This window comes from Tursiops truncatus, chromosome 1 (genome assembly GCF_011762595.2).
Source record: "Tursiops truncatus isolate mTurTru1 chromosome 1, mTurTru1.mat.Y, whole genome shotgun sequence".
NCBI lineage: Eukaryota > Metazoa > Chordata > Mammalia > Artiodactyla > Delphinidae > Tursiops > Tursiops truncatus.
This window is the reverse complement of record NC_047034.1, coordinates 59,768,223-59,785,815: the sequence shown is the minus strand read 5'-3', so window position 1 is coordinate 59,785,815 and position 17,593 is coordinate 59,768,223. Positions and strand designations below refer to the sequence as shown.

General features: G+C 47.1%; 1 long non-coding RNA gene across 1 annotated transcript in view; it reads left to right on the top strand.

Moving 5' to 3' along the window:
• LOC141278656 (uncharacterized) overlaps positions 1-15,850 on the top strand; it is a 160,543-nt gene extending 144,693 nt beyond the window's left edge. The window contains exons 4-7 of the long non-coding RNA XR_012331698.1: positions 7,359-7,519; positions 8,259-8,383; positions 8,817-9,365; positions 14,723-15,850. This is a non-coding gene — a long non-coding RNA (uncharacterized lncRNA). The remainder of the gene's footprint in view (positions 1-7,358; positions 7,520-8,258; positions 8,384-8,816; positions 9,366-14,722) is intronic.
• The last annotated feature ends 1,743 nt before the right edge of the window (positions 15,851-17,593 follow it).

Here is a 17,593-nt window from a genome sequence, read left to right as displayed (position 1 = left end):
GCCGCGGAGCGGCTGGGCCCGTGAGCCATGGCCGCTGAGCCTGCGCGTCCGGAACCTGTGCTCCGCAACGGGAGAGGCCACAACAGTGAGAGGCCCACGTACCGCAAAAAAAATATAATACTAAAAATAATAATAAGATTGTGGCAGAACCTAGAACCCCTTGATAAATTATGAATTAATTTTCAGTGGTCCCCATTCCCCCTGCACCCTCCGTCCACTAATAAAGAATGCAATTAAAGTGGGCCATCCTCCTTTCCTTGCTGCCAAGGTATAACTATTCATGAAAGACTCTTTGCGTAAAGCTGGTCAAGGCAATTTTGAGTGCAGGCTTTAAAAACCAGACAGACCTTGTTCAGATTCTGGTTTCACCACTTATCAGTTATTAGGGACCTGGGTGAATTACTTAAACTTTTCAAGCCTCCATTTTCTCATAAGTTGAAATATTAATTCCTCTCCAGTTTATTTGATAATTAAAAGCATCCATCAGTGCCTGGAACATAATGGCTGTTCATCCCATGTTGAGCCCATTCCCTACCCCTCCATCTTCCATTCCTCCTGTAAAGCCTTCCATGAACAGAATGTCATGGGACTGTAACTGTCCCATTATTTCCCTGAGACACATGGCCCACGGAAGAACAAACTGCCCAGAGAAGAAGCCAAGAAGCCCGGGATAGATGAGGCCAAAGACAGGTGTTGAGTTGATTAAGTCTAAACATGGACTTCATTTTCAACCTTGAATGTGCAAAATCCCATTGAATGTTTCTTCTCCTTTTCCTCAGTTTACTATAACCCCTCACGAGACACACAACTGTGAAGTCCTGGCACTTTATTTGGTCCAGGCATTTGTACATCAGAGTTAAACAGTCAACTTTAAAAGGAGGAAAAGGAAACAAGGTTGCGAGAGAAGAGACCCAAGAATTCTACCTATTTCTTCCAGGAAATGGAAGCCCTGAATGAATTCAAGTGTTGCTGAGGTGTTAGTCAGTGGACTCATTAGATGTTTATATAATAAATTGAAACTAAAGGAAGAAAAAAGATGCTATGTCTCTCACCAGTCTATTATCCTGAAGTGAGGACAGGCAGATGTTGCCACACATGCCAGAAGGACGGGGCTTGCGTGTTATTCGCAGGGCAACAGGAACCCCTAATATACCAAAACTAATACCCCCAATGGGCCTGAAATGTCCCCACTACTAGAGAGTCACATTTAACGATAAGGCACTGAGCCCCAAGGAGTCCCTAGTGCATATGCACACAGAAGAACACAGAAATTTAAGGGAATAGACGCGGGATGTAGGAGTTCCGAGGGCAGAGATCCCACTGGCAAAAAATGAAGAAAGAGAATGAAATCTGCCGAAGACAAGTTAATGAGGTTTTGCCTGGGCTCAGAGTTCTTAGTGGAGAGAGTGCTCAGGACAGCTCGCAACTGTGGCATGGGGGATGTTCTCATCCCATCTCACCTTACGGCCTTCCTGGTAGCCAGACCTGCCCAACCCTTTCACTTGGTGTTTGTGCTTTGCTCTGAGCCCATCCCTTGTTGTCACATTATGTTTAATTTAACCTTCACTAAGATCTGAGGGATTTAAGGTACACTGTTCTAATCTGGAGCATTTGGTAACAAAGAATAATCTCAAGCTAACTCAAGAAAAGGGGAGCGTTAATCGAAAGATACAGAAATCTCATAGGAATCCAAGGAGAGTCTACACGAAACACTTGGGCCCCGTGAGAAGAGACACTGAGAAGCTGTTCAGAGCTCTGGCAGAGGTTGCTAACCATCTCCCAGGGTTCACGTCCCTCTTCTTCTTCTTAATACAGAGCCCTCTGTGCTTTATCTGGGTGCATGGCTGCCAGTCTGCCACTACAGTTCCCAGCCTGCCTTGCAGCGGGGTGCCGTATTGTAAGTAAGGGGGTATAAATGGAAGTGAGATGTATAAATTTGGCATCATCTTCTTAAAGCCAAAGACACTGTCTAAGATTTTCTCCTTGCAGTAAGATGGAATGCAGATTTGGTATTGACTCAGCCTTAGCCATGCAAAGAAGGACAACACCGTTGGGGACGCCAGAGTAACAAGATGGAAAAACAAGGGTCCCTTGATAACTTCATGTAACAGAACCGCCTTGCCAGCCTGGACCATTCACCTCCAGGCTGTTAGGGAAGAAAGAAATAACTGTTCTTTTCTTTGAGCCAGTCTCTTTTTGGGTCTCTGTTACAGTGGCTTGGCTCACATCTTAACTAATATAAGAATCGAGAGCTAGCCCATAGATGGAGCTTCCTTTGAGTCACAGCCACCCTTGTTTACTCTTCCATAATTGGATGGAAGGGGCACCGTCTTAATCAGCTCAGGCTGCTGAAACAAAATACAGATATTTATTTTCTCACAGTTCTAGAAGCTGGAGGTCTAAGATCAGGGTGCCAGCATGGTTGGGTAATTGGTGAGGGCCCTCTTCCTGGCTGGCAAACCATCTTATTGTATCTTTGCTTGGCTGAGAGAGAGTTCTGGTGTCTCCTTCTAATAAGGGCTCTAATTCCATCTTGGAGCTCCACTCTCATGACCTCATCTAAAGCTAATTACCTCCCAAAGGATCCATCTCTTAATACCATCATACTGGGGTTAGGGCTCCAACACAGGAATTTGGAGGGAGACCTAAACATTCAGTCTATAATAGGCACCACCGTAAAAACAGAGCAGTTTCGGAAGCCCTTATAGCACACGTCCACAGATCATGTAGTGAGGAGAGTCAGCTGAACAAGCATGTGAACTCATGATCTGTCACTCAGTTGAGGTTCCTGAAAGTTCAATACCTGGGAGATATTAATTCTGTGAGCATCATATTCTAAAATCTCCAATGGATTATATTTTCTAGGTGCAAGTCATCTATTCTCATATCATTTCTAATCACAGCACAGGAGAATTTTACACACGCCAGTCGTTCTGCTTCTCAAACTGTAGCATGCAGCACAATCAACTGAGGACTTGTTCACACAGATTTACTGGCCCCCTACTGATACACTAGGTCTGGAGTGAGGCCTGAGAATTTACGTTTCTAGCAAGTTCCCAGGTGATGCGGACGCTGCTAGGCTGGACATCACACTTTGAGATCCACTGATATACATCATCCACCACTGTCCTACATGTTGTATCGAAAACACACATTAAAAAAAGGCAAAAACAAGAACAAAATTTAAAAAACAACACACAGCTATTGCTGGCATACTCCACAGAGTCTTAAAGCCAGATGCTAATAGAAACACTAAACACCATGATATTTTAGCTTATTCAAAATGCAAGGACGCATTTCTGTTCTGTGACTTGGTAAGTTGTAAACAAATACATCATTTGTTTAACAAATAGTAACAAGTGATTTTATTCTCGACCAGGCACTAGGAGCTAGCAGTGACAAAGCAGACAAAAATGTCAGTCCCTATAGAGCTTAAATTTGAGCAGGAAGAGCTGTCATTTGTTGAGCTTCTGTTATGTCCTAAGCCCTTTTCATTAATTATCTCTAACTCCCACAAAGACAATAAAATATAGGTGTCGTTATTCCCATTTTCAAGATGAGAAAGTTGACCCTCATATCGTTAAGTAACTCACAAAATCAAATGGCTCTGTCTCCAAAACCCATGTACTTTCCATGACACCACAATGAAATATAGTGGCTAACACTACTACACAGGGATTTTTAGCTGAAATACCCTATATTTTGCCAGCAAAGGATTTCTTTTTCATTGCTATGGCCTGGAAAGATCTTTGAAGGATTGGGGACCTTCAAGTGTAAGATCTCAAGGGCTGGATGAGAATATTATAGACTGCAAGGAAGGGATGGATTTCCTAACTCTTGACTACAACACACTGGATCATCCGGCCAGGTAAGTTAATGGCAGGGCCACAATAAAGTTTTTGTGGGTTCAGAAGTTTACCTTGAACAGCAACTGTACATAAAAACTAGCAGGTGCCTAGTTAAAATTGGAGATCTTTTCTTCCTTCAATCATTTATTCAGTAAATGTTTCTTGAAACTTCTGTGAGTCAGGCACTATGCTAGGAAGTGTGGAGAATTCGAGGTAAGACTTTGTTTCTGTTCTCAAGCAGGTTACAATGTAAGTATAGTAAGTCCCCTACATGCGAACAAGTTCTGTTCTGAGAGCAGGTTCGTAAGTCCAATTTGTTCATAAGTCCAGCAAAGTTAGCCTAGGTACAGTTGGCTATATAGTACTGTACTGTAATAGGTTTATAATGCTTTTCACACAAATAATACATCACAAACAAACAAACACAAAAAATGAAACATTTTTAATCTTACAGTACAGTACCTTGAAAAGTATGGTAGTACAGTACAACAGCTGGCATACAGGGGCTGGCATCGAGGGAACAGGCAAGAAGAGTTACTGATTGGAGGTGGGAGAGGAGGTAGGAGATGGTAGAGCTGAAGGATCGTCAGCAACAGGACACAGAGGGCAAGCTGCACGTGACAATGTACGTCAGACACGTGAACTAACTTACGTGATGGGAAAGTTTGCAGCCTGAAGGTTCGTATGTAGGGGACTTACTGTATAGTGACTTCTTCCTGGACCTCCTCCAGCTACTGCATTTGGGGTTCTCTTTGGGACAGTAACTTTTGTCTTATGTTTTATACTTTGAACTTTTAATCTTTATTCATAATCCCAATTCATACATCAGTTTGTGCTGTTTGGTTTTGTTTGTTTGTTTTAGTGGAGCTATTTATATAGAGGAGTTGGGTATTTGGTGAGACAATATAGTGAATTATTTTTTTAAAGAGAAATGACAGTGATTGTCCAAGATCTTGGGGAAATATTAAAAAGAGGAGGTGGGTCCTGAAGCGATGGGAGAAAAGAAAAATTCTTGGAAGTTAAAGAATCTATGATCCTTAAAAAAAGATAGGAACTTACCCTCAAGTAGAGAGAGAGGAGAAGAGAGTCTTAAAAGAGGAAAAAGATGGGCTTCCCTGGTGACGCAGTGGTTGAGAGTCTGTCTGCCAATGCAGAGAACACGGGTTCGTGCCCCAGTCTGGGAAGATCCCACATGCTGTGGAGTGGCTGGGCCCCGTGCTCCGCAACGGGAGAGGCCACAACAGTGAGAGGCCCGGGTACCGCAAAAAAAAAAAAAAGAGGAAAAAGAAAGCTTTGTAGTGAAGTAAAAAGTGCAACTAGGTGGGCAAAAGAAAGACAAGAACACTCAGTAGAACTCTTCCTTTAAAGGGTTATCCCACCCTTTGTCGAAGTGCATACTTGGACTTCATTGAGTGTGGCTGCCCGTGTGCGTTGTCAACTTCAGGGTATGGTATACCTCAGTTTTTTCAAAGAAAACAAGGATTAAAGTTTGTCAGCTCACAGGTTTGGATGTCTTTAATAGGTGAATACAGTGTATGTCTTCTTAAGTTCAGAGGCTTGAAATCAGACCTAGGGTTCCACAGAGGACTCAGTTCTTCATTCAAAAGGCCCAGCTAGAGCTCTGTGTCACCACTTCACCTGGGGATGGGGGCTTGGGGGTGTGGGGGGAGAAGACAGCAAGTGACTGGTAACAATCGGGTCTTTCTTTTTACTCCTTAAGAATCCCTCAGCAAAGGTGCTGCAGTGAGCACACATTGTTTTATTTCCACATACGCTTGATCTAAGCACAGTGAGCAGCTGTCTCTGAATTTTCTAGTGTGTTTTCAAATCTCAAAGGTCTAAGCTGTCTTATGTGTTTCTTCATCCAGTTTAAGCATATTAAGATAGTTCCCGAATACAACAGTCTCATCCTAGGACACATTCCAGTGCCTAGCGTGGGGGTCTTAATTATAACCAGCTGTGCTATCTTCCCAAACTTCTACACACCCTAAGGTGGGGCTTCTCAATCATCTTGGTATTTGGTGCTTAGTTACCAGGGAAGCCTGTTCACATGCAGATTCCTGGGCCCTATCCAGGTAGTGATTCAGGAGGACGTTGGGGATAAGCCCAGGAATGTGCCCTTTAAAGGAGTCAACCAGGTAAATCTGATGCAGAAGATGGATTCATGGTCAACATATTGAGAAAATCTGTGCAGTTGTCTTAGGGTTTGAGACAAATGTGCAGGGGGACCTCTTTACTCGCTCAGCTAAATTTATAGAGCATATACTATGTGTCCATCTGTGATAGGTAGAGGGGATACCATGCTGGACCAAGGCTGTTCTTATGAAACTTAGGTAAGCAAATAATCACACAAATGAACGTAGAACGGCTTCAGCGACCAACGGCACCAAGAAGAGTTACACGGTGCCATGAAAACTCGTGGCTAAGATGTTTTCCCTAGTTTCAGACATCTGGGAAGTCTTCCCCTGAAAGCTCAGTAGGTGTTACCTAGCCAAAAGGGGAGAGATAAACCCTCCAGACACAGAGGGGACTAGCGTGTGTAAAAGCCTTGAGGCCAGAGGAAGCTTGGAAGGTGTGAGGAGCTGCCAGAAGTTACCCTGGGGACTCAATAACGTGTAGTCCCATGTTGGCCAACCCGAATCAAGACTTCAAAACTAACATGCCATCCTTTCAGAAGGCTGATGAAACTGAAGAATTATTGATTTGCTGGAAGTGGCTCTTAATTTGCAACCAGATGTGACCTGCTCTAAGGCCCATCGTCAGTTAACGGGCTAAAACTGGCAGGGCGGCTGGCATGCTGGGTCTGGATCAATCACACACCCTGTGCCACCACAACTCATACTAAGATTAGGCAACAGCTATCTAAATCCCACAGCCCCCAGAGAGGCTGGAGGAGATTGAATCCACTGTTGCCATAGGAAGTAGAGAAAGGAGATGGGGGCAGAATATCAACAGATCCAGCCTTTGCCAATAGGGCAGAGTCACAGATCACGCCCATAGCACAATCTATATGCAGCTGTTTTCTGCACACTCTTTTTGAGATCTTTTCCAGCCGTGCTCCCCTGCTTCTTCCAGAGCCACTTCGTCTGATCCCAGTGACCTGGACTTTTCTAATGGTTTGCTCTTACAATGGCTCGCCTTTCTTACCACAAAAGAAAGAGATTTGATATTCTCATTGGACAACATAGATAATGGCAGCCATCCCAGGATTTGTATTTTGAAAAAGGTCTGGAAAATACTAACTCAAAAGAACAAATCAATATGTGTCAAATTCCTCTGTGTCATTGTGGTGGAGACAGGGATAGACCCTATAATTTTTAGCTGGGCCCATGGTGCCCAAAATAAAGACTATATTTCTCATCTTTCCTTATAGCCAAGTATTGCCCTGAGGCCAAATTCTGACCAGTGAGATGGGAGCAGGCACGCCATGTTACCGCTGCTGGATGGATGTTTCCATAAAGGGAAGTTGGCACTTACATCTTCCCTTTTCTTCTTTGTCCTCTCTTCTAGCCTGGCTGGGAAGACTGCCGTCCTAGGCACCATTTTGGCCCATGAGAGCACGGGCCACATAGGAGGGATAGTAAAAAGGGAAGCTGGAAGAGGCCCAAATCCCTAAGGATGTAACAGAATACAGCCATGTCCCCATTCCTGGACCGCTTTCCTCTGGACTTGTAAGTGAGAGGGAAATAAATCCTATGTTGTTGAGGCCATGGTTATTTTGGGCTTCCGTTACTCACAGCCAAACCTAACTCCAACTGGTAAAACCATCATGGAAGATTTTTCTTTCTTTTCTTTTTTTCTTTTTTAATGGGGGATCACAGTGAAGTTGCTTCTTGGGGTCCCTCAAATGTAGGCAACAATATTCTCCATCTTCACGTGTGGCTGCTTCTTCAGCCCAACCCAAGCTGAATTATAAGATGGAAAATGAACATGGACTAGGGGCACGAGGCCTTGGTCTGAAGCCCGTCCAGCCACAAGCTCTCCGGCTATTTTCTCTCACTGGGCTTCTGCTTCCTCATCTGAAAAATAACCTCTAAGTTCCCTTACAAATCGTAGAGTTTCTAAGACCAGACATGCTAGGCCTCCTCCAAGCCTTGTGCCCACTCTGCCTGTCAAGGGAAATTGTTATCAGGATGAAGAGTTTTCATCTAACCAACAACAGGTTGTGTTTTTAAAGTCTATCATTACTTGTTTAGAACTTGCAACACAGTTTTCCACAGGTCTATAATGTACATGAAGTTTAGGGTCTCGAGCAAACTCCAGAAAGATATTTAATCAACTTTCTGTTCAGCTGTAGTGCGGGGAGAGTCAGGGAACCAAAACAATATGTAAAAGATTGGTGTGGGGGGAAAAGTGCTCAATTTCAAATTGGAGGAGGGACAGAAATGTCTTTTCCTTCACCCTTGGCAGAGAAGAGGACACACACCCTCCCTCAGCCCCATGTTCTGCTGGGGAGAATAATCACCTCAGAGTAACAGCGCTTCCCTTTCACATCCAGATTCCTATGAAATGAGAAAATGAGAGTCTCAACAAACGTAAGAACACCAAGGGGGGAAAGTGGCAGGGGGCGGTGGCGGTGGTGGTGGTGGGATGAATTGGGCGATTGGGATTGACATGTATACCCTGATGTGTATAAAATGGATGACTAATAAGAACCTGCTGTATAAAAAAATAGATAAAATTTAAATGATAAAAAAATAAAAAATAAGTTAAAAAAAGAAAATGGGAGTCTTAGCAGGTGTCAGATATGACACCTATGAGACTGCTGCCTGGTTTTCTTCAGTCTCATTCTGATTTCATTTGAAAACTTTGTCCTGCAGAGAAAAGAAAGGCCATTTCCTGGGAATGTCCAGATTCCCTTAAGTAGATATTATGCAGAAGCCCTGGGAGAGGTAAAGGGAGGAAGGGTGCTCTCTTTTAAGGAAATTATGCCTTATGGTAAAGTCTGACTTTTCCTGTTGGTCGCAGTGGCACAGAGCCTAGGCATCACCCAGTTCAACCAAGGGAGTTCAGCAATGAAGACGCAATGAGGACAGACCTGATTTCATACGCTGGAGGAACAGAAGCAGTATCTTTTTCTTCCTACCCTGATGAACGTCAGAGTGTTGGGAATGAAGTCACAGTTCTCCGATGGACTCTGATCTGCTCTGCTCTTTTTCTTTCTGTAGAAAGGGCAGTCCAGACCCTTTACCTCTAAGTCTCATCTTTTCTCTATTAAAAAAAATCTTTGTCCCAGGCATTCCTTCCATCTACCCTTCCTAAACAGAGCCCACATTTCCATGTCTTTGCACAAGCTTCCCCCCCGCCCGCCATGCCCTTCCCCTCACTTCCCCTCACAGGCTAACTCTTCCTTGCACAGATGCCACCATTTGCAGGAAGCCTTCCCAGCTCTCAGGAGGTCCCTCTCTTGTGTTCTCTCCTAGCACCCTTGGCAAGTATCAGGCTGTCCCCACATGAGAGAATAAGCTGCTTGACCATCTCGACCCTCTGGTGACCAGCAAAGTGACCCAGCACATGGTAAGGTTACCGATATTCAATGAATGAGTGAAGGAGTGTTCCTTCTTTTCTGCTTCTTTTCACAGGGTTGTTGGAATCCTGTTCAGGGCCCACCTCTTCCCAAAGGGGTATCTCTCATCTGTAAATTCCTATTGTTCCTCTTGTTTGTGGTATCCATTGTGGGACATGATCATTTACTACCCTGCATTGTTGTCTGCTCATTCCCGTGTATCTGGCCTCACTGACTCGATTGTCTGCTGCTAAAAGGTCCAGACATCTTCTCTGTCTTTTGTGACTCTCTCGGTTTCTAAGGCTATGCTATATACACAGTAGGCAATCGATGAATGGTTGATGAATAAGTACATGAATCCAAGACAGGCTTCTTTAAATTGTGACCCAATGAGACTTACATTATCTCGGAGAGCTTTTGACATGTACAAAAAATAAGAAGAAGCTTTACATGATTCCACCCATTTGGTGCCCTGAGGTGTGCTTGCACTTTCTATATGTACACATCTTCCTTCTGAAGAGGCAGTTAGGCCTAGTGGTTCAGAGCACAGGCTCTGGAAACAGGCTGCCTGGCTCTGAATGTGGGCTTCCCTCTTGCTAGCCTTAGGGATCTAATCTACATGAGAGACTTAGTTGCTTTGTTTGTAAAATGAAGATATAACAATAATAGGAGTGTATTAGTCAGGGCTCTTCAGAGAAGCAGAACCAATAGGATATATATAGATATATCTATAAGAGGAGGTTTATTATAGGAAGCGTCTCACTCTGTTTTGGAGGCTGAAAAGTCCCATGATTTGCCATCTGCAAGCGGAGAACCAGGAAAGCCAGCGGTAAGTCAGTCTGAACTCAAAGGTTTAAGTCCCAGTCTGAGTCTGAAAAACCCTAGAACCTAGAGCACCAGTGTCTGAGGGCCGGAAAAGATAAATGTCCCATTCAAGCAAAGAGAAGGAGTTTGCCCTTCCTCTGCCTTTCTGTTCTACTCAGGCCCTCAACGTGCTGGACAATGCCCACCTGCTTTGGTGTGGGTGACCCTCTTTACACAGTCTACTGATTCCAATGCTAATCCCTTCCAGAGATACCCTCACAGACACATCCAGGATAATATTTTACCAGCCATCTGGGCATCCATTAGTCCAGTCAAGTTGACATGTAAAATTAACCATCATAGGACTTACCTCATGAAGTTGTTAAACAGGTACTATAAAGTAGAAAAGGTAATCCACATTGAATACTTGGCATAGTGTCTGACTTATCATGTTTGATAAACACAGTTATTATTAGCCAGTGTAGCTTCTCATATGATGACAGAAGCTTTAAAGGGAACAAGAGCTCTTGGGAAAGCCAGGGCTCAGTGATCCTGGTCATCATTCCACTCATTTATGTGTTACTGTGAGGAAAGACACAGCAATAACTTTTGGAACCAGGAAGTCAAGCACCTTGGCAGGTAGTGTCATGTCATGTGACTGGACAGAAGGCCATCTGGTACTCAGGATGCATTTCTAAAACTCCAGCAAAGGGGGCCTACCCTCAGTGATCAGTGGGTGCAATGCCATGTGGATGGTAGGTAGGAAAGACTGAATGTTATCATTCATTAAGGCAAAAATCAAGCTGTTAGCTCGCTATGATACAGATGCTGCAAACAGCCCATCTGCCTAAAGGATCTGCTTCTTGAGAGTATAAAATCCTTCTCATTACTCGGTGTAGAAATGAGTATAAATTAAATTGTAATCTAGTTTATACAATTTTTTTGCATTTTTTGCATCTGTCTCCCAGCTCCTTCTCAAAGTAAAATAAATGCAAAACAGTCTTTTTTCACTTCTCCCCTTTGGTTTGATTCCTACAAAGTAGCCACATTAAAATGCAATCTTTCTAGAATGGTGTGGAAAGTTACAGTACCTCAAAAAGAAAAAAGATCTGGCAAATTTTATAGGGTGTATAAGGTCCTTTGTTCTACACGTTTGTTTGCCTACCTGTCTGCCTGCCTATCTGGGCGTGTGTGTCTGTCTCATGCCAGCCAACAGCTATGCAGCCCTTTCAACCAGCAGGAGCCACATGGGGGGCGGGGGGCGGGGAGGAACTGAGGCCAAGATGGTCAATGCTGAGGTTTCCCAACAACCTCTGACCTGGGGAAACGGGATCTGTGCCAACCTGACTCCCCCACCTGTATTAAGACTGAGAGCAAAGAAAGCTGTTGCCAGTTAGCAATGGGAACTGCAGCTTCAGGACCATGAGAAACGTAGGACCATAAAAGCCTTAGCCAGCTGACCTGCCTGTGGGCCAAAACTGGGCACTGGGGGCCGCTGAGGAAGTCAGGTGGTGGTGAGAAAGCCTGCAGAATGCCGCTGAGTCACTTCGATGGGGACGCTAGAATAAAGACCTCCAGACTCCGGCCCAGCACCTGCCCAGAACAGTCCCTTCAAGGTCAGCCTTTGCAGCATTTTTCCCTGGAGCCCAGGGACAGGTGTCCCCCTGCCCTGACTGCTCCATGTGTAGCCATTTTCCTTGAGCTAGACTTCAAGGGGAGGGAGTGTCTCTGTTTTTTTTGCAAGAGCTTTTTCTAAAACATTTATCTGACTTCAGTGTTAAAAAGGCCTAGCTCATAGGGGCTTCCCTGGTGGCGCAGTGTTTGAGAGTCCGCCTGCCGATGCAGGGGACACGGGTCCGTACCCCGGTCCGGGAAGATCCCACATGCCGCGGAGCGGCTAGGCCCATGAGCCATGGCCGCTGAGCCTGCGCGTCCAGAGCCTGTGCTCTGCAACGGGAGAGGCCACAACGGTGAGAGGCCCGCGTACCGCAAAAAAAAAAAAAAAAAAAAAAAAGGCCTAGCTCAATAAAACCATGAAGGCATAGTGTTGGGAGGATAGTAATTGATTAAAAAAATGATAGTGTCCTGATCACAATCCAAAATGATCTCCACTGGACTCTGCGCTCCTTGGAACCAGGGTACTTGCTTTAAAAAAGGACGCCAACAAATGGGAAATTGTGCAGGGGAAAGGAGATAGTATGATGAGGAGGTCAGAAACCAGCTCCTACATGAACTGAAGAAACTGGGGGCTTTTCACTGTGAAAGGTATCAGTATACGTAGAGCGGACACATTGAAGATGCACCCGACTTGCATCCTGTCCCTTGAAGGAGAGAACCAGAATTGGGCAGGAGTTACAAGGAGCTAGGTTTTAGTTCAGAGTTTCCCAACAGTGGAACGTTCCACTGCAGGGGAGGGAGGACGCAGCCCCTGGAGCTGTTCAACTAGAGGCTAGTTGACCTTATCTCCAGGAGAAGGGATTCTGGACTCAAGGACTTCTGACATTACTTTCAGAAGCACTATACACAGTGAATTCATCCATGATGCCTCTCCAATTGAGGACCTGCCTGCCAGGTCCTCAGTTAAGGAGCAGAAAGAAGTTGAAAATTAAGCAGACCGTAAAATAGACATTCCCTCTCATCCCTGGAAGACTTCAAGTAAGTGGTCCAGTAAAAAAAAAGGATCATAACATGCCCCAGATTCTCATCCCATCTATACATGTCCCCAAGGCCAATTAGACCATGCCTCTCTGACAGTAAAATGCTGCAATGGGACCTCCCCTCACTGAGCTTAGGCTCTCAGAGGGGTGTCCACTTGTCACCTTTTAAGTAGATGGAAAATACAGGAAAGGAATTTTATTTTCTAAAGCCTAGGATGCGCTGGCTGGCACCAGACATTTTTCCAAGATAAAAGAAAATTCAACCTCTTGCCCCGCACTGGGGAAGTACAAAGGAACAAGTAAACTCTGAAAGCTCTAAGGATAGTTTAGCAGTACATCTCCCAGACCTTCATTCCTTACTGCCCACCACATCAGGAATATTTGTAGAGACCATGAACCTCTGTGGTCCTGCCAGAACAAACAAACAAAAACTCATGTTCTCTGTGTCCTCTTCTCTCTACTGTGGTCACCTCCACCATCTACACACCTAATAGCAACTTGACAAAGGACAGGGGTGGTGGAGAGAAAACAGGCAAGTCTCATTCCACCATGCATGCTTTCTGGATTTAAGTTTCCTGACTTACCAGTTAGGAAACAGTGTAACAGAAAGCAGCTTTTGGAAGTCTGCCTGCTAGGGCCTGGTGACCAAGGTGACACAGGTAACTTGCCACTTCTTCCACTGATGTCAGGGACAGACCCAAATGGGTCTTGCTTAAAAAAAAAAAAGAAAAGAAAAGAAAAAATCCTTTTTCATTATTTTCTTACTATGTTCTCAACCAGGACAAGAATTCAATTCCAGACCCACTGAAACAGCAAAGTGCCTGAATGACCTTAAATGAAAGTAATGGAGGGATATTTCTATATGTCCGCATTCAGGGTCTCAGAACCATTCCAGAGAATGTTTTCCTATTAAATACGCAGAGTCCATGGTGAGGCACAGAAGGATGTCTTGTGGAACACTCGGGTTGCTATGATGGATGGTCAAGGTGCTCAGCCTGGGGCTGGGTGGGCTGTGTGGGGTGTTAGGCAAGCATCCACCCATGTCCCCGCCACTGTGAGCCGTCCGGGGCCATTGCTCAGTGCTTCTCTCTCCCAGACCTTGGCCTTCATTGCAGAGCTGTGCATTCTTGCCGCTTTCCATTGCGAACAGAGGCTGCCGTTCAGCCATTTTCCTCAACGCTGCATACAGTTTCTGCTGCCAGGATGAGTCACCCTGCAACACATACCCTCACCCCCTCCACTCTGGATTTCAAATACTCTAGGCCTGGCCGAACAGAACCCTGCTGTCCGTGAGCATGTGCGTGAACTTGGGATGGGCAGGCTCAGCCCTCCTGAGTCCTCTGCAGAGCAGACTGTGTTATGTTTGCCCAAGGGGTTCAGAGAGCCAATAGCCTGGGGGCGGTTCTATTTTTCAGGTCTGGATCTCCCTCACGCAGCCTGCCAAGCTGCAGCCTCTCTTTTACAGGCGGGTGAACCTCCATGTTAGCCTCCGTGATCTTGAGCAGAAGTAGCTGACAGCCTGGGGTTGATTGGTTCTGCCTCTTCTCCCAGCCCGGCTTCTGACTGGGTCATGTTGCTACAAACTAGACCGCCCTTTCCTGCTTTTATCTCTGGACCCCTATCTCTGCACCCTGGGTAGATTCTGCTTCAATGTGCATCTGGTTGTTTCCCCCGCTTGGACAGAGGTCCCTAACCTTCCTCCACTCCTCGCTGCTGCCATCCCTGCTCTCGGCTTCCCCTCTCTCCACACCCCCTCCCCCCAGCAGCAGTCTCAGGCAGAACAAGCCACAGTACTCCAGAACTATTCCACTTCCCTAGCCTGCACAGAAAAAGAGATTGAAAAATTGTTCTTTTCACCCTGACCGTTGAAACTGGGCTGAAGAATTCCTTCTTCCTTCTTTCTGCAGAGAAACACCAGACCTCCATAGGCACAGACTGAACGGCTTTCTGAGTTCCTTGTGGTCCACCCCTCCCCCCCGTCACACCCCAGCCACACGCTCCACCTGCCAGAAGCACCCCTCCCTCTGGAGACCCACACGTTCTCCGCTTTCAACCTGCTGCTACAGCACCCTGCGCTGAAGGGGCCTCAGAACACAAGCCCAGCCCAGCAAAGCCCAAAGGGACATGGTGTGCTCAAGTTATTCATTACTCAAGTTAGAGGAGGTCACAGAGCAGGAAGCACATTGGAAAGCAAGGTGAAAGGTGGCATGGAGGGTGGGGGATTAGTCAGGGTGACCTTCTAAGGGAATTCAGAGCCTGGCAGGAGGGCGTATCAGAGTGGGAAGGTCCTAGCAACAGCCCCAAGGTTAGACAAGGTCAAATGGAAACTGCTAATTATAATTAAGCTACCTACTTTATAGCTCTTGTTATGCACCAGGCACTGTGCTTAGTGCTTCCCACAACTACCATTTAATCCTTGCAACAATGTATCACTCCGATTTTACAACTGAGAGAACGGTCCTGCAGAGAACAAGTGACTTGCTCAAGGTCACACAGCTAGTGAGTACTGAAGCTGGGAGACCGAGTGCAGGTCTGTCTTGCCCTTCATCAGGTTGCTCTTTTTGGTGACACGGTTAGATGAGTGAAACAATTCTAGATGGTCTACAGTGGAAGGTGGAGTTTGAATCTGGTTCCCATAGAGATCATGCTCTCCAGGGGCAATACCAGGTTTGGGTGGAAACATGGAGGTTCTTTTAAGCCAAGGGGAGGTTGGTTTAGAATGAGATGCTACCTGTGAAGGCATGACCCTCGAAGCTTGTCAGAACCCAGCAAGAGTTTACATGCAGGGGAGGGAGAATGAGCAAAGCTGGGGAGGTAAAATTTGAGGGGGGGGGGTGTGTGTATCCCCCAGAGGAAGATAGCAGGTCAAGGACAACAGGAAAAGGTCATCCTTGCCAGATACAGGATCAGACCAATTGGCATTTGCCATAGCTCTAGAGAGCTAGGGTAGGACACTGCTTTTTTAAGAAAAAAAAGATTTTTTTAAAAAAAACCTGGCAATGCGAGCCTTTCTCTGCATACTTTGTTGTACTACCTACTTCTACTGGAAAAGAGAGAAGGGGAGGGGAGAGAAAGAGAGAGGGGGAGAGAGAGAGGGAGGGGAATATAGGTGTGGGGATGTGAAGGGTGGGAAAGGGGAGTATGCACAAAGGCGGGCTCCACACCCTCCCTCAAACCCCTCACCCCTTCCCATCCCACCTTTCCCTCCACTCATCCTTTTTTGCTGATTCCGCTCACAAGTTTTCCTCTGTCTTACACATAGGGGGCACTCAATATAACACATGCCCTTCCCAGTGACCTGTCCTGCTGGAAACTCCTCCATGAGGTAGCTTCTGTTGGGAGGGGACCAGGGGCATCGTATCTGCAGGTGCAGCCTCTTCCTGCAGTTCTACCACCAACTTGGGGCTTTTCCAACATAAACACTGCAGGGGCAAAGCAGGGGGTGGCTTCCTTTCTCAACACTGCAGTTCTCAAGGTTGCCCTTGACCCAGCCCTACATGTAGCAGCCCCTTGGGGGCTGGGTGGATGGGTGGCTGCTTCTGCATTTCAGGAATTTTCAGGTTTGCCCAGGTCTGGTAGGTGGGCCTTGAGAAGGATTAGTGGGAAAGAGCTCATACTACATCAGTTCAAGGTTGTCCTTAGACCTGCCAGGTTCACCTTGGTGACAGAAAGGTGACCCCCGACAAGCATCCCCTGTATTGGCTTTCTGGATATGGGGAGGGGAAATCTCCTTTTCCAGGATGGGCTATGTTGCTCCCTGGGGATGAGACCTCTCTGCAGTGACTGAAGAGGCGCCCCTGCTGATTTCTGCTGTGTCACTCCCTTGAGAGGGACCTGTGAAGCTGTTCAGGTGTTTAGCGGAGGGAGATGAAACCAAGGAGTTTGGGTTTTCAGGCACAGGGGATAAAGGAGGGGAAGGGATAAAGGGTACCAAGGACTGCCCTGCACCTTCTCGCCATCTGAGCTGGGTTTCCCCGTATCCTGTTTGGCCCCAGGCATTTTATAGAAGAACAAAGTGGTCGGTACTCCCGAGGGGGCATAAAACCACGTCCGTGATAATACCAGCCACCGATTCGGCGCCAAGGGGAGTCCTCGGTGGCTGGGTCACGTGCAGACATTGTCGCCCGGGTCTAGACTGGTGTGAGCCGCCAGGCAGTGCGACTGGTTTCCGAAGGAAAGACTCACTGGGGGCTGGCGGCTCGGCCTCCGACACCTCCCACCCCTTCCGAACCCCGGATCCGGGCTGCCGCCCTGGGTGGGTTTGGCAATCGTCCTGCTTGAGGTGGTTCAGGCCGCCCACAGGGAGCGCAGCCCGGCAGTCACGAGCCGGGGCTGCCGGCTGGGCTGGTCTAGAAGGAGAGGGACGGGCCGGAACTGCAACCGCAGGGGCTGGGAGCGCGGAGGGGGCGGCAGGTGCAGGAGCGGAGAGGCGGGGCGGAGCTGGGCAGAGTCGCCGACTCTCAGGCGTCCCGGAGTGACCTTCCCCCACCCGGCCAGGGCCTAGAAGGGGTGGACCTGCGGCGGAAGGAGGCCGGGAGCGCACGAGAGGGACCGGATCAGGACAGCCGGGCCGGGGTCCCCGAGCGTCTGCCGGGCGCCGGGCGACGCAGGTGCCGGGCACCTCACTAAATAAAGAGCGAGTATGCGCCCAGCCCGAAGCGAGGGAGGGGGGCTGCGTGTTGCTGCCGGGGGGCCGCTCGCCGTTCCCCCGGCCCCTCTCCGCGCCCCCGCTCTCCAGCCCGCCCCTCACGCCGCCGCTCCGGCTCCTTTGTGCCGGC